Source organism: Alexandromys fortis, unplaced genomic scaffold (assembly GCF_014885135.2).
Source record: "Alexandromys fortis isolate MF-2015 unplaced genomic scaffold, M_Fortis_MF-2015_v1.1 scaffold_23, whole genome shotgun sequence".
Taxonomy (NCBI): Eukaryota; Metazoa; Chordata; class Mammalia; order Rodentia; family Cricetidae; genus Alexandromys; species Alexandromys fortis.
The window spans coordinates 6,278,682-6,293,539 of record NW_026067907.1 but is presented as its reverse complement, the minus strand read 5'-3'; the positions used below and the strand labels follow the sequence as shown (position 1 = coordinate 6,293,539).

General features: G+C 42.2%; 1 protein-coding gene across 4 annotated transcripts in view; it reads right to left on the bottom strand.

Moving 5' to 3' along the window:
• The window catches only part of Tulp4 (TUB like protein 4), a 153,814-nt gene extending 139,840 nt beyond the window's left edge, over nt 1-13,974 (bottom strand). The window contains exon 1 of one of the 4 annotated variants that reach the window (XM_050135776.1): nt 13,819-13,974. The gene's annotated coding sequence lies outside the window, so the exon portion shown is untranslated. Of the gene's footprint in view, nt 1-13,121; nt 13,612-13,818 lie in introns of those variants that run through there. The other 3 variants (XM_050135777.1, XM_050135778.1, XM_050135779.1) reach the window with 3 other exon arrangements.
• Nucleotides 13,975-14,858: the final 884 nt, after the last annotated feature.

Sequence of the window (14,858 nt, the reverse complement as noted above, 5' to 3'; positions counted from 1 at the left end):
AGCGCTGGAGAGGCAGAGGCCGGAAGATACACCAGTAAAGGAGTAAGTCACAAAACAAAACAATCCTACACCAATTTGGAATTATGATTAATAAAAGGATTATTTATTTAAAGGGAAAAAAAACTTACAGATCACCATCCTAGACAACAGCCTCCTGCACAACCAGGAAAAGCGTCTGATAGCCAGAAGCAGAATCCAACATAAGCAAGAGAGAGAGAGGGCTGCAGCACTTATTTTTAAAGCGAAAGATACCACACCCCAGTGGGCTGGTATCTCAAAGGCTATTGGCTGAAGGAGTAAAAGTAGCTCCCGCAGCACACCAGGTTCATAGACCAGCCAATCAGCCAGTCTTGCAAATTCTGTAAGTTCCGGAACAGTGCAAGACTGTCTCAAAACACAAAGTAGGCAACACATGAGGAACAATACCTAAGATATCTTCTGAGTAGACATACACACACAAATGCTCACACACTTGTACCCACACAAAACTGTACACACATGCACTTGTACACACACACACACAATAAAATAGTAGGTTTGTTACATTTACCATAATTTACAAAAACAAGCCCCCTGAAAAAGTAAGAGACAGACAAAACCCCTTAGGACACATACTAGGGGCAGTGGACAGTAGGCATATAAATAATATGCCCCTGGCCCACCAAACTCAATATAGTACAGGGACAAGGCCAAGTGTTTAGTGTGGGTGGGAAGAAAAGAACTGTCTCTTCAGGGACTGGGAAGAGGGTTGAGTCAAGCAATCATCTTCTGAGTTTAGTGGTAACAAAACTCACTCAACACAATCTGAACTCCTCCAGGTAGTTTTGAGACCTGATCAGCATGGTCTGTGCATTACTAATTCCTAACTATTTCAACATAAACGGAACAGTTCCTCACTCCTCAGAAATCACTGCTGGTTTCCAATCAACCATAAACAGATGGCAACTCAGAAGAGCCCTGTTTCCATTATGCCAACTTGGCAGGAAGCACACCTGCCACCACCTGAAAGCAATCCCTCCCACCTTTACACGGAAGATTCCCAAACACAACTAACATCATACCTAGATGCCAACAGACCATCAGACTTAAAAGCATTCAGGAGAGGTGTCTCCTCACAACACAACAGGTAAAAAATAAGAAGGATCAATCACATCCTGTTGTAATTACAGAATTAACCTAGCTTTTCATTGTAGTTCCTCTACGGGGTTTAGACAGGATCCCTGCCGAATTTTGTTAGATGTAGTCAGTTTTATTAACATATTTATAAGTATGTGAATCAGATCATATCATATTACAAGAAACCTGGAGGAAACTTAGGGTGATGGGAAAAGGTCAACTAGAGAAACATTCGATTATCCTACTTTTTTTCCTTGGTTTAGGGATTGAACCTAGGAAATCATGCATGGAAAAGAAACAGTATTTTACAATAAGCCCTAGTCATCCTTAAAATTTTTTATATACAATAAAAACGTGTAGCCTGTTTTTATAATATTAACATATATTTCTTAGCTGATATTTTTCAAATAATCAGACCAAGAGAATGATAGGCTATTCACAATTATTTCTAAGGAAGGATTCATGAAAGCTACTTCCTATATATACCCAGGGGCATAGATGAAGAAAGGATGCTCTCTTCACAGAATTCCAAGATGCTCATAATACTTTGTGGATGCACCTACCAATCAAGAGGGCGTTAAGTCATTTACTGCTTCCTTGCCTGCTCAGCAAATCAAACCATTTATCCAAAGTTTTCTTTGGAGGGGATGGTCTAAATTACCTCCGTGTTCATGCCATATACCAGTATTTAAATCCTCCAGAAGCTCTATTCTTGAAATAAAAAACAAAATCTTTAAATATGGTATACAAGTTCCAGCATGAAAAAAGAGCCTTATCACCACGGCATTAGCACGTCATCTCTCTCACTCAAACTGACACTTTCCAAGAAATCATACAGTAGTGCCAAGTACGGCAGCACACACCTTTAATCCCTGAGGCAGACAGAGGCAGGCGGCCTGTGAGCTTGAGCCCAATCTGGTCTATATACTAAGTTAGTTCCAAGACAGCCAAGGTTACATAGTAAGACTCTTGTCTCAAAAGCAAAAAAATAAATAGAAGGAAGAAAGGAAAGAAACAACTCATACAGTGGAAACTATGAGGGAAAAGACAAGTTTACATCCATAAGGAAATTTCAACTTTGACATATCAAAATACATCACAAACATAAATCTGAAAGGCAAACTGAAAATATTTGTAATACACATGTAAGAAAATAATATTCACAGTAAATTCCAAGTTATCTTAAAAAAAAAAAAAGCTACTTGGCTAAGTGTTTGTTCCATGGCTACAACTGTTCTCACACATTCCTAATGTATGACATGTCCAAACCCACATTCCAAATCTCACTAAACCAGACACTCCTTCCCACTGCACCCAATGCTTGTGCTTCCCCAGCCAGGGGTTCCTCTAGAGCACAAGTCACTGCAGCTTCCTCAGCCAAAGGCTACCCTCTCAGTGTTGCTGAGATGTGAGGAGACACTATGACTAAAAGCAGCTTGGGGAGAAAGGGTTGATTTAGCTTTCATATCCTAAATCCCAGTCTACTGAGGGAAGCCAAGGCAGAACTCAAACCAGGAAAGAACCTGGAGGCAGGAGCTGATGCAAAAGCCATGGAGGGGTTTTGCTTAACAGGCTTGCTCAACCTACTTTCTCATAGAACCACAATGGGTAGGCCCTCCCACATCAATCATTAACTAAGAAAATTCCCTACAGTCTTCCCTACAGTCTGATCTTGTATCAGTGGTTCTCAACCTGTGACCCTTTAATACAGTCCTCAAGTTGTGGTGAGTCCCCAACCATAACATTTTTTTTTGTTGCTACTTCATGACTGTGATTTTGGTACAGTTATGAATAATGTAAATATCAGTGTCTTCTGATGGTCTTAGGCAAGCCCTGTGAAAGGGTCATTTGATCACCATAGAGATAGTGACCCAGAGGTTGAGAAGCTCTGTTTTAAGGAGACAATGTCTCAATTGAACTTCCTTCCTCTCAAATAACTCTAGCTCTGTCAAGTTGACATAGAACTAACCAGCACAGCCAATTTTTGTCTTCCATTACAAACCAAAGTCTCCTATTATGTTTGTTTGGTTGGCTGTTTTTATCAAGACAGGGTTTCTCTATGGAACAGCCCTGGCTGTCCTGGAACTCACAGAGATCTGCCTGCCTCTGTCTCTCAGGGCTAGGCTAAAGAAAAGCATGTATAACCAACCACACATGGCTCCAAAGTCTCCTTGAACCTAAAATTTTTCCTCTCCAAATAAATACATCGAACTCAACTACTCAGAACCTGCAACAGGAGTCAAGTCAAAACAGATGTGAAGTCCTAAGAGGGGACTGAGGAGTACAAAAGCCTGCCATGTCAAAACTACATTCAAATTTTAGCACCAGGCATTAGCCTCAACAAAAAAGCAAACAGGAAAACAAGACAGGTGGGTGCCTTCTCACACCTACAGCTCCATTTTCTAGGACAGTTAGAGATTCACATACTCAAAGAAAAACATGTATCCTACCACATTTAATAATTTAAATTAAAGCTGATGTATCTTTGAGCTGGAGATATGGCTTAGCAGTTAAAAGCACTGACTGCTCTTCCAGAGAACCTAGGTTAAATTCCCAGCACCCATATAATGGCTCACAACTGTTTGTAACTCCAATTAATTCCAAGGGATCCAACACCCTCTTCTAGCAGCTGTGGATACCAGGTACATACGTAGTATACAAACATACATACATACAGGCAAAACACTCATACATGTAAAATAAATAAAATAATTTAAAACTGATCCATTTTAACATCATTTTGATTGTTAATTCTGTGTATGTTTTTAAATCTGGGTCTTTTTTTTAAGGCAGTGTCTCACTATGTATTTCCTGAACTCACTCTGTAGACCAGGATGGCCTTGAACTCACAGAAACCCAAGTACTGAGATTAACAATGTATACCTCCACGCCCAGTAGAGTATAACTGGTTGACTGATTTATATTGTTTTTTAAGTAAAAATGTGTAACAGAGTCCTGCTGAGCCAGTACCAGAGGGTTTAGCAAGCTACCCTCACTATCTGTAACATCCACCGACCCCCTCCCCCGGCCATACCTGGCCTAGCTCTAGAGTTAACACTTAGTCCCCAATCCATCCTTTTGTTGCCCTAAGTGAATCTTGTCTGAGAGTTTCCCATGGATATAAATACAAAGCCTATGCAAACTGGTTATGAGGAAACCCAAAAAACTGTGGTACCTCTTGAATCAGGTATTCGTACTTGGCACTTTGGAAGCTTCATTCATGTGGTTTTAAGATATGGAAATCTAGAGGCTAAAGTGCAAACATAACAAAAAAATAAAAATGCCAAGAGGCAAAGGGAAAGCACTTCAGTTCACAAAGGCTGAAGCCCTTGCAGTCAAAAGGTTAAATTTATTCTCAAGGTGTTTCTGAGTCTTCATTTCATGGACCTGTGTGAACCCATACGCCTGCACTAGGCTACACACATAAAAAGGGAACAGAAGATGGGCAGTGGTGGTGTGCGCCTTTAATCCCAACACTCTGGAAGGCAGAGGCAGGATAATCTCTGAGTTCGAGACCTGCCTGATCTATAGAGTTCCAGGACAGCAAGGGCTACATAAAGAAACCCTGTCTCTAAAAACAAACAATTAAAATAGAAAATATACTTCTTTCCAACTATTCTCAACAACATACAGTTTACACTGTCAAAGTAAGAATAGCATTAAAAGCATCAGTCACATAACCGTATTAAAATGAAGAAATGGGAATAAAAGGGAGAAATTCCAGACACAAAATAACAGAGACCAAGAAACAAACTACCTTTTTACATGGAACAAAGTGTGGCCATGAACGCTCTGAACTAGTATTTATCTCCATAATAGGTTTACATCTCAGTACATTTTCTTCCAATAATGTTAGACAACTATGTTAGATATCAAGATAGCTTGATTCCTGAATCACTAAATAAGAACAGTGGGTAAGACCAGGTAGACTGAATATGGAGAAAGGAATTGGACCAAATCCTAAGTTTCTAGGAGCTCATTCATCTCTAGCTTATGAATGAGTCCAGACTCCACAGCACACTTCCTTCTTCAGACATCTCACCTTGGGTCCATTTCACTGCTCATTAGCACCACAGGAGGCCCAACTCAAACCAATTTTGCTAGTCATTAACAATCTAGTAAAAAGTCCAATAACTGATTAAAATTAAAAGATTGAAGTAATTGGCTTAAACAGACCTCCAGAAACTGACAGTGCTACCATACTTCCTCCAAATTTGGCTGGTCTAGTACACACACGACAAACAGATCAGTTCCTCAAAGCCAACTATATGCCTTGTTTCTGTGTCACAAGGAGAATATGAATATGGATGAAAGACAACTAAGAGAGATGCATCGATACGATCCCAATAGACAAGGAGATCACACAGTCAGAAAACAAAACTTCTACCCAAGGCTCACAGAACTAAGAATGACAGACAGTCACACCATTTCTGAATCAAGTGACCAGCCTGCCACCCTCTATCTTACAACAAACTTAGTGCATTAAATGTTTAGAATGCTGATTTGAAAGTACCTCATGACCACTGCTGAGTCTCTCTACCTCCGTGAAAAAAAGCATTTTCAGCCTAAGAGAGATCTATAATACTTAATATCTCTCAATTGTTTTTCTTAAAAATGTACAATAAACACAAATCTCATTCATTATGCAAACTTCCTATTATGTTGCAAAATTTTTCAAAACATTTGAATTGATCGAAACTTTAAAAATAAGCTGAGCACAATCCCAGCACTTGGGAGGGAGAGGTAGGCAGATAGATCAATGAGTTCCAAAACAGTAGGTACATAAATAACTCCACACTTACACATACGCACACTCTCTCTCTAAAAAAAAAAATAAAATAAATAAAATAAAAATAAAAACAAGAGGAGGCGGAAGAGGAAGAAGCCACAATGAAAACAAAAACAAAAAACAATTTAAAAATATATTCTATACAGCCATTCAGTTTGTTCAAAATCCAGAAAAGGCCTGAAGTCATTAGTCAAAATCAAGGATTGATGCAATTATATAAAATTGAATTACAGGGATAATCTGTAAACTTCACACATTAGCACTTTGCTGATAATAGAGACCCAGCTATCACACAGCATAGTCCAAAGAAGGACAGAGATGCAAAACCAAACAAAGTAAGATGCTATGATAAATCCAAGGAGATGTGGAATTAATGTTCCGGGAAGTTATCATGGATAGATTCTGGGCAGCACCCCAATCCTACACTACTTCATTCATTCCCAAGTTCCTCAGACTACATGGAGCGAAGAGACAAAACAGTACCAGGCCACTTTCATTCTCATTTCTGCCACAGAATTAAAATAATTACGAATGGACCAGGTAAGGAAGCTGTGAGCTTTCTAGCTTGTATTAGTTGTGTTTTATTCAAGGCTTTAAAATATTACAGGATTTCATAAATTTCCAACATATAAAATGCCAAACTAGGTTTCTCATTTCACAGGAAAAATAACAAGAATGAAAAATGGAAAAGGTTCAAATCGTCTGGCAGGGCTAGAAAATACAGCCTGAGCATCAAACACATACATTCATCTATCTGGCTCTCCTATGATCCAATCTCTTCAAACCTTCTTCCAGATAGACTAAACCCAAGATTGCTTTTTTGTTGTTGTTGTTGTTGTTGTTGTTATTAGTTTTGTTTTTCAAGACAGGGTTTCTCTGTGTAGCTTTTGGAACCTGTAGACCAGGCTGGCCCCGAACTCACAGAGCTCCATCTGCCTGCCTCTGCCTCCCAAATGCTGTGATTAAAGATGTGTGCCACCACCACCAGGCTCTGAGATTGCTTTTTAAAATCAATGTTTCTCTAATTTGACAAATACCAAAGTAGAGTTACACTTTCTGATTATGTAACAATTAATAGTAACTCTGACAACTGAAACAGTCAGCTCTGCTGGCCAGAGCCATAAGCCTAACTTCTCACGCAACTCTTAACACGCCAGCCACTGACGCTGCACATTCCACCTGTTACATACATTGGCTAAGAGGGTTGCTGGAACTTAAGAAATGAAGGTATTCCTGCAAAACACCCCACCTGTGGTAACAACACTGCTCATCTACTCTTCGTGCACATTTTAAACTGTCCCAAGGCTCACAGTTCAGCCAGCTGCTCACCTGAGCAGCTCCAACACTACTACTCTATCACAGCTGCCAGAACTAGTGATGTGCGCAAGGGGAGGCACATCTACTCCCGACAATCAGAAACAGGAAAGGACGCAGCACTGGATGGGTTTTCTGAGCAAGCTCTAGAAGGCCCACTAGAGTCTGAGGAGTCTCATGCACATACAAATCAGGCGTCAAGTGCCCCAAATAATCTACGATTATCTTCCCTTTGTTAGTGGGAAAAGAACGTGTGTCCAGTAAAATGAGTAACATCTGTCCACAGCTCTTGAGTAGACTTCAAAAACATTGAGCAATGGAGAGCTTTCCCACACGGAGGAAGGGGAGCAGGAGTTGTTTTTCATGTTATTTGTTGAGACAGGGCTTTACTATGGAGCCCAGGTTGGTCTTGAACTCACAATCCTTTTGCCTCAGGCTCCCACGTGGAAAGATTATAAGCACACACCAACACATCTGTTCCTGAACAAAAGTGCATTTAGAAGCCAGTACTGTAATCAGTAAGTAGCCAAACCAACAACTAAAACGCAAGAGTCAAACATTTCAACTGTTCTCTGAAAAAGCCAAATTCTCAGCCTTAGCAGACATTAATATATTACAGAAACTTTAACTCAATAGCTCTATTATGCCCATTCAAAAAGACACTCAAACATTAAAATTACCAAAAGAAATAGTAATCTAACAACTTAATACCTCACATAAAGTGTTTACAGTTCTTCTGTGCCTGCTGCAGCATAAAGTGAATAGCTGGGTAGTTTTAAGGGAGAAATCTCTTACATGGTCGCACAGATTATCTTCAAAGCGTATTCATTCTCATCTACAAAACCATAAACTGTAATGCTACACTGTTACTCTCAAAGGCTTTCTAGATAGATTACTACCTTCCATTTTTTGAGACAGGGTCTTACTATGTAGCCATGGCTGCCCTAGAACATCCATATAGAGACCTGGCTGCCTTTGAACTCAGAGATCTGCCTTCCTCCACCTCGAAGTGCTGAGATTAAAGGCGTAACTCACCACAGCCGACTACCGTTTTAATTCTACTCTTAATCTCCTCTCCTCAAGGGTATGCTGACACCATGTCAGTATAGAAACTGCTACTCATTCACTGACATCATAAGAAAATATATGTGGTTCAACCATATTTAATGAGGAAAACAGTGTCATTTTTAAAAGACCTTAAGAATCAAATTTTAGGGCCTGAAGAATTGACTCAGCAGTTAAGAGCACTGGCTGCTCTTCCAAAGGACCCAGGTTCAATTCCCAGCACCCATATGGCAGCTCACAACTGTTGATATCACTTCAATTCCAAGGGATCCAACTCCCTCACACAGACATACATGCAGGCAAAGCACCAATGCACATAAAATAAGTAAATAAATCTTTTTTAAAAAAAATCAAAACTTAATGTTGACAATAATCTTCTATGAAGGCAAGAGGAAAAAACAGAATTGTCGCACTGATACAAGTCCTGACACGTTAAAGGAAATGATAATTAAAGGAAAGGGAAATCCCAAGTTCATCTGTTCACAGTAATTTGTTGGATAAATGATAATTACTCAACATTTCTGAAGAACACATTGCCTTTTAAGTAAACAGGCAGTAGGTATCTAGTTCCTTGTCTTCTCCTTTCTTTAGACCAATGCATTCCAACACTCTCTGTGACTTCTTCCCAATCCTGTACCATGTCTGTGGAATGCCAACTGACAGCAAAACTATTCTCATACTCTCTTTATTCTCATTCTGAGTGTGTGTTCATTATTTCAGAGGATAAATTCCTATTAATTGTAGATATTCTAGGTCAAACACTGTGTATTTTTATTAGATGGCTAACAACAGCACTTCAGACTGAAAACAAATTCAACCTCTTCTGCACCCAGGAGTAAACACGTTTTCCTTCATATGTACCAGTCCTGTGCATTACTATCATCCTTATTCACACTCCACATTGGCAGATGTCCAAATATTAAAATTACCAAAAGGGATAGAAGTCACAGTAATACCATACTGTAACTGATTTTAAATTTTATCAAATTCACTTGCATTATTAAGGCCTAAACTGTCAACATAACTGATTTTTAATTTTACCAAATTCACTTGCATTAATTAAGGTCTAAATTGTCAACATTAAGCTGACAATGACATCTTAGTCCTAAGCTCAGGCTGCCATACTAAATTATAATTGTCTCTTGCATCCATAAGGGTTTGGATCTCATTCTTCTCATGGAGTCACTAGCAATGCACAGAAAACACAAGAAACAAATCAATATACATAACATTATAGGGACACAATTTGCAAAACTCAGTTTCTTCAATATAATTTACAAAGAGAAAAAAGATGGAGAACCTATGGATAAAAGAGACTTAAAGTCAGGCATGGAAATATGTAGACACCTGTAATTCCAGCACTAGGGAGGCTGGATGATGACCATAAGTCCAAGGCCAACCTGGTGTAAATAACAAGTTCCAGGACAGTTAAGGGGTACATAATGAGACCCTGCCTCAAAAAGACAGAGGGAGGGAGGAGGAGCGGACAGTAAAGCAAAGGAAGGAGAGGAAAATGCTAAACAAATTATTTAATTGCAATGTGTGGACCTTATTTGGTTCTTAAAACAACTATATGTAGATGATTCCATAATTAAATCTGTTCCTGTCTTTAGACCATAGATCACAACACATAACATAATCAGGGAGTAATAAATGGACATTTGATATATTAAGGGTGTGTGTGTATTCTTTTTGAAGCATCACAGATCAAACCCAGGCAATTCTCACACTCTAGGCAAATACTCTCAGTGTTGAGTCACATCCTCCTCAGAAATGGGGGACGGGGGAGGCAGAGCACATGTGATAGTCAGAGGACATCTTGTAGGAGTCAATTCTCCCCTTCCACCAGGAGGATTCCAGGAATCAACTCATGTCATCAAGCTTAGCAGTGAGCACCTTTACCACTGAACTATTTTGATAACCCAGAAATTATTTTTAAAAATAATCATATTTATTGTGAGACATCTTTTTAGAGCTGTACTAAGATATAGACAAAATTACAAAGCAGTTGATTTGCTTTTAAACGATCCAATGACAGAAAAAAAAGTAACCCTAAAATTAAGACCGAGGATGTAGTATAATTCTAAAGCTGAAAGAGAGATAAAATGCTTCAGAGTATACTAGTGCCTACCTTTTTTAATGGTTAAAATGTTGTTCCATGATAAAAAAAAAAAAAAAAACTTATAGCATGCTCAAAGTCCTGGGTAACATGAGGGCCTATAGGCCCACATGCTATAATCCTGGGTTCAATATCCAATAGCACTACAAATAATAATAGCTAATAATAAAGTTAATACTTAAAAAAAAAGATTTTCCCATGTCCTTAGATCCTTTTTCTAGGTGCTCGACTTTGGCTGAGTTTTTACAGCCCAACACATATTGAAGTGTTTCATACATATCACTCATATTTTTCTAGTTTGCCCACATATCTTCTCATTCATATCATTCTTTGCTATATAGATATTTAAAATAAAGGAAATTCTGACATTGTAACATACAGATAAGTGTGGAGGACAACATGCTAAGTGATAGAAACCAGTCAAAAAAGGAAAATTATTGTGGTTTTAATTGTGGTTAGTTTCACAGCGGCAAAGAGGTGGTGTAGAAGTTAGGAGAAGGGAAAAACAGAAAGTTCTTGATTAATGGGCTCCAGACTGGAAAACTTAGCAGTAAGTGTTTTTTTAACAATGAATGTACTTAATGCCAATGAACTTTCAAAACAGCAGAAGTAGTAAAAGGTATCCCAGCTTTTATCATATACTTTACCATAGAATATTTTAATTATGTTAAAATGTAGTAACTAAATTAACTGAAAGATCTGACCTGGCTCTCTCAAATTCCATGCAGTGTCAACAGTCTCAGTACGGGCAAATGAGCTCTGGGAGACCAACAGACTTCAAAGGCCCCAAACAGGACGGAACGCACTAACTACATCACAGCATTTTATCCTGAGGTTTTACCCATGTTTAACTGCACTTTACCAACAAATGCACCATGGGGCCACTCCCACGGTCTTCACCTTTCCCCTTTACAGAAAACAGGAGAAAAATGGACGCTATGAATTTGTTTAAGGCATGAAGCCACTGATTGCCACCTACCTTATCCATGCTCACAAGAGCCATCCAATACCTTTCTGAAGCCAGCCTGCAGCAAACTCAAAAAGAAAACTGCGTTCACATTTGGTTCTATAACTATCCAGAGGGCTGACCTCTGGCTCGAAAAAGGGTTGCGTCTCCACCAAGCTTCATTACTTAGGATCTGAGCACCAACAGAAGATGCTTTGACTTAAACTCTCTTCATAAACAACAACTACTAATAATAATAATAAAGATGATGATAATGATAATCTCTGCTACTATTAGTAGTAGTTGTAATAATAAAAACATACTAAAGTGAACACACTAAGAGCACCTGCTGCTCTTGCAGAGGACCTGGGTTTGGTTCCCAGCATCCACATCAGATGGCTCACAACCACCTGTTTTGGCTTCAGACAGCGCATACACACACTCAGGCACAAACACATAAAATAAACCTAGAAAGACAAAGAGGAGAGGTATAAAGGGGGACAAGGAAGGAAAAACTCATTACAAAATAAAGAAAAGCTGGTTTCGTGTATCATTCATCCTTTTAAAGGTTAAATCCACTGAAGTGTTAGTGGTGGGGGAGAGTTGTGGATCACTAACTGCATCTCTTATGTCTCCACATGCAAACAAGAAAGTTCAACATGATTCCCATTCATCGTTTCTAAGGTGTATAACTACGCTTAGTAAATATACTATCATTCCTCAGAACGTGGGTCAGAATGGCTTTCCTCCATGCCTGAAAGTATTTTTCCCTACATGACTTCCTCCCAAGTCTGAGTCTGGAGGGCGACACCTCTCCCATCACCTGGAAATGCTGCTACTTTCACAGGCCTTATTAAAACAGACTCCCTTTGATGTTTTAAAGAAATTCTCATCTAGTAACTCTTTCACACAAACTACTCTTCTTTAATTGAGGAGGCAAACACTAGATGTGGCTATTCATAAATGCTCATACAATCATTTCTCCAACAGTACCATAGGAAAGGACATGTGACTTCCATTTGGAATGTAGCCCACACTACATGACTTTATATCAGCTCCCAGCTGCCACCCTTCTGAAAGCTACAAGTCCTCCCGTGGGTTTTTTGGATTTGAGTATGGTTATGTGCGCGGCCCAGTCACTTTACACCCTTCCGAAACGAGAACTCTCCAGGAACAAGGCACCTTGCCCCGTGGGATTCCTGCAAGAACTAAACTCCCACCAAGGAGTGGAGACTCCAGGTAAAGGAAAGCAGATTTAAAATAAAAGGGTCTCGGAATGGTTTTTACGTTCCTCTAAACCTTCGGAACAATTTCCCCTCCTAGAACCTCCTTCAAGGACTTAAAGAAATGCCCTTAAAATGCTCGACCACTGTAAAACAGAGTTGGGCCTGGTGTTGAGGCACAAACCCTTAAATCTCAGCTCTGAAGGCAAAGACAGGCAATCGCTTTGAGTATCAGGGCAGCCTGGTCTCATAGTGAGTACCAGGCCAGCCAGGGTTAAACAGACCGTCTCAATAAGTAAATAAGTAAGAAAACAAACAAGTAAATGAAAAGAGAAAATTTTAAAAGAGGAGCGTCCCCTAGTAAAGAAACCCTGAAAACAATCCCCTCCAAGGGAACAGATTATCCCCGGAGGGAGAAGTCTAAACCTGACTTTCGCATTACCTGGGCAGGCAGGCAGGTGGAAAGAGGTCCCTAAGTGACATCAACCCCAATGACAACTGTCAACCCCTCCACCCCCAATTCAAGCCACAAAGCTCAACGGCCCTCACCTTCCCAAGCCAGCGGTGCCTCCACGGAAAGAAGTGGACACCTCCTTGCTAACTGCCCCAACACGGTGTAACTTGGCGGCAGCATTAGGAGCTGGGTTAGAGGGGCGCAGGGGCAAAGAGGAAGGCTTGGCGCTGGGAGCGGAATCTCCGTGATTTTGCCAGAGGAAACCGCACAGGCTCCAGACAGCAGAAGCGCCGGGATTGCCATGCAGCTGCCACGACAGGTGACCGGGCCGCTTTGCAGACACCCGGCTCACCCGCTGCCTGGCGGGGCTTGGCTCAAGGTGGGGAGGGCAGAAAGGGGGGAAAAGGGAAGGGAGAGCCGCCCCGGGACCCCGAGGCCGGCAGAGACGAGGGACGGAGGGGAGGCCCGACCGGCGAAGCCAGTCTCCCCGGGAAAACCGTTGGAAGGGATATTTTTTTCTGTCTCTACAATTAAGGAGAAGAAAAAAATGGCTCCAAGCCAAACGCCTTCTGATTTACACACACACGCCTGAGCTCCTCGGTCGGCCCATCTCCTCGCACGCCGGAACAAAAGGCGAGCGAGCGAGCGAGCAAGGCGCGGGCCGCCAGAACTGGGGGTCCGCTGAGGAGCCCCGCGCCGGCCGGCCGCTCCCGCCGCGCCCACCGCCCGGCCCCCGCTGCCCGCTTCCCGCCGCCCGGGCCCTCACGGCCGGAGACCCCGGCGCAGCCTCACCTCCCGATCGGCCGCGGCGGCAGCCCGGTGCCTCTCCGCCTCCGCCTCCGGCAGCCCCTCGGCGCCGCCGCCGCCGCCTCCCCCCCCCAGCGTCTCGGCCGAGACTCCGCCTCCCTCAGCCGCCGCCAGTCGGGCTGCGGGCCACGTGACAGCGCCACGTGACCGGCGCCTCCCCGAGCGGACCCGCGGCGGGTGGTGCCGCCCGTTGCGAGCGGGCGAGCGAGGGAGCGAGCGCAGGGGCGCGCGCGCGCGGGGTGCGGTCTCGAGCCTCCCACGCGCCGCTCGCTCGGCTCCCGCCACGGCCACAGCGCCTGGAGGCTCCCAGGTCCTCGCCGCCTCCGGAGTCTTCACACGCGATCGGGTCCGCGGCTGCCAGCGGGGGCCGGAAGTGGACATCAGGCCGACTCCACGGCGTCGCCCACCCGGAGCCGCTCGCGAGCACACGGCCGCTTGTACTATGAGCCAGCGTGGCTCCCGTGGAAACAGTCATTCTAGTACCTCTGGCGGTGTTGCCGCTGTCACGGCAGTACTCCCTCCAGTTGCTTTCAGGGAGAAAAGAATCCGTAGCGTTATTTAAAGTCACACAGGCAACGAGGCTTCACAGCCTTTACCCCCTCTCTTCAATGGATGTGCTAAGAACGGAAACTTCAGCCATCCCTCGGTTTTCCATCGTTACAAAAAAAGCGTCGCTGGGTGTAGAGAATACGTGGTTTAAAATTTAAAAATAGACGCGATCAGCATCTTAAGGCAAGGCTAAGAACAGGAGCGTCTCTTTCAAAGTGTTAGGCACTGTTTTCTATTTCTGCGAATCTGCAAACGTTTAAAAGCATTTTACGTTTTTGTGCGTGTTCTACAGACAGGGTCTTCTTTAGCGCAGGCTAGCCTCAAACTCAATTCTCCTGCCTCAGCCTCTTGAATGCTGGGATTTCAAGCACCATGCCTAGCCAATTCATAGTTTAAGTTTTTCCTTCCGCTAATTCTGTAAGAAGTTTGAGTAAGAGTCCATCAGGTTCTAAAACTGCTGGATATTTTGTAAGTGC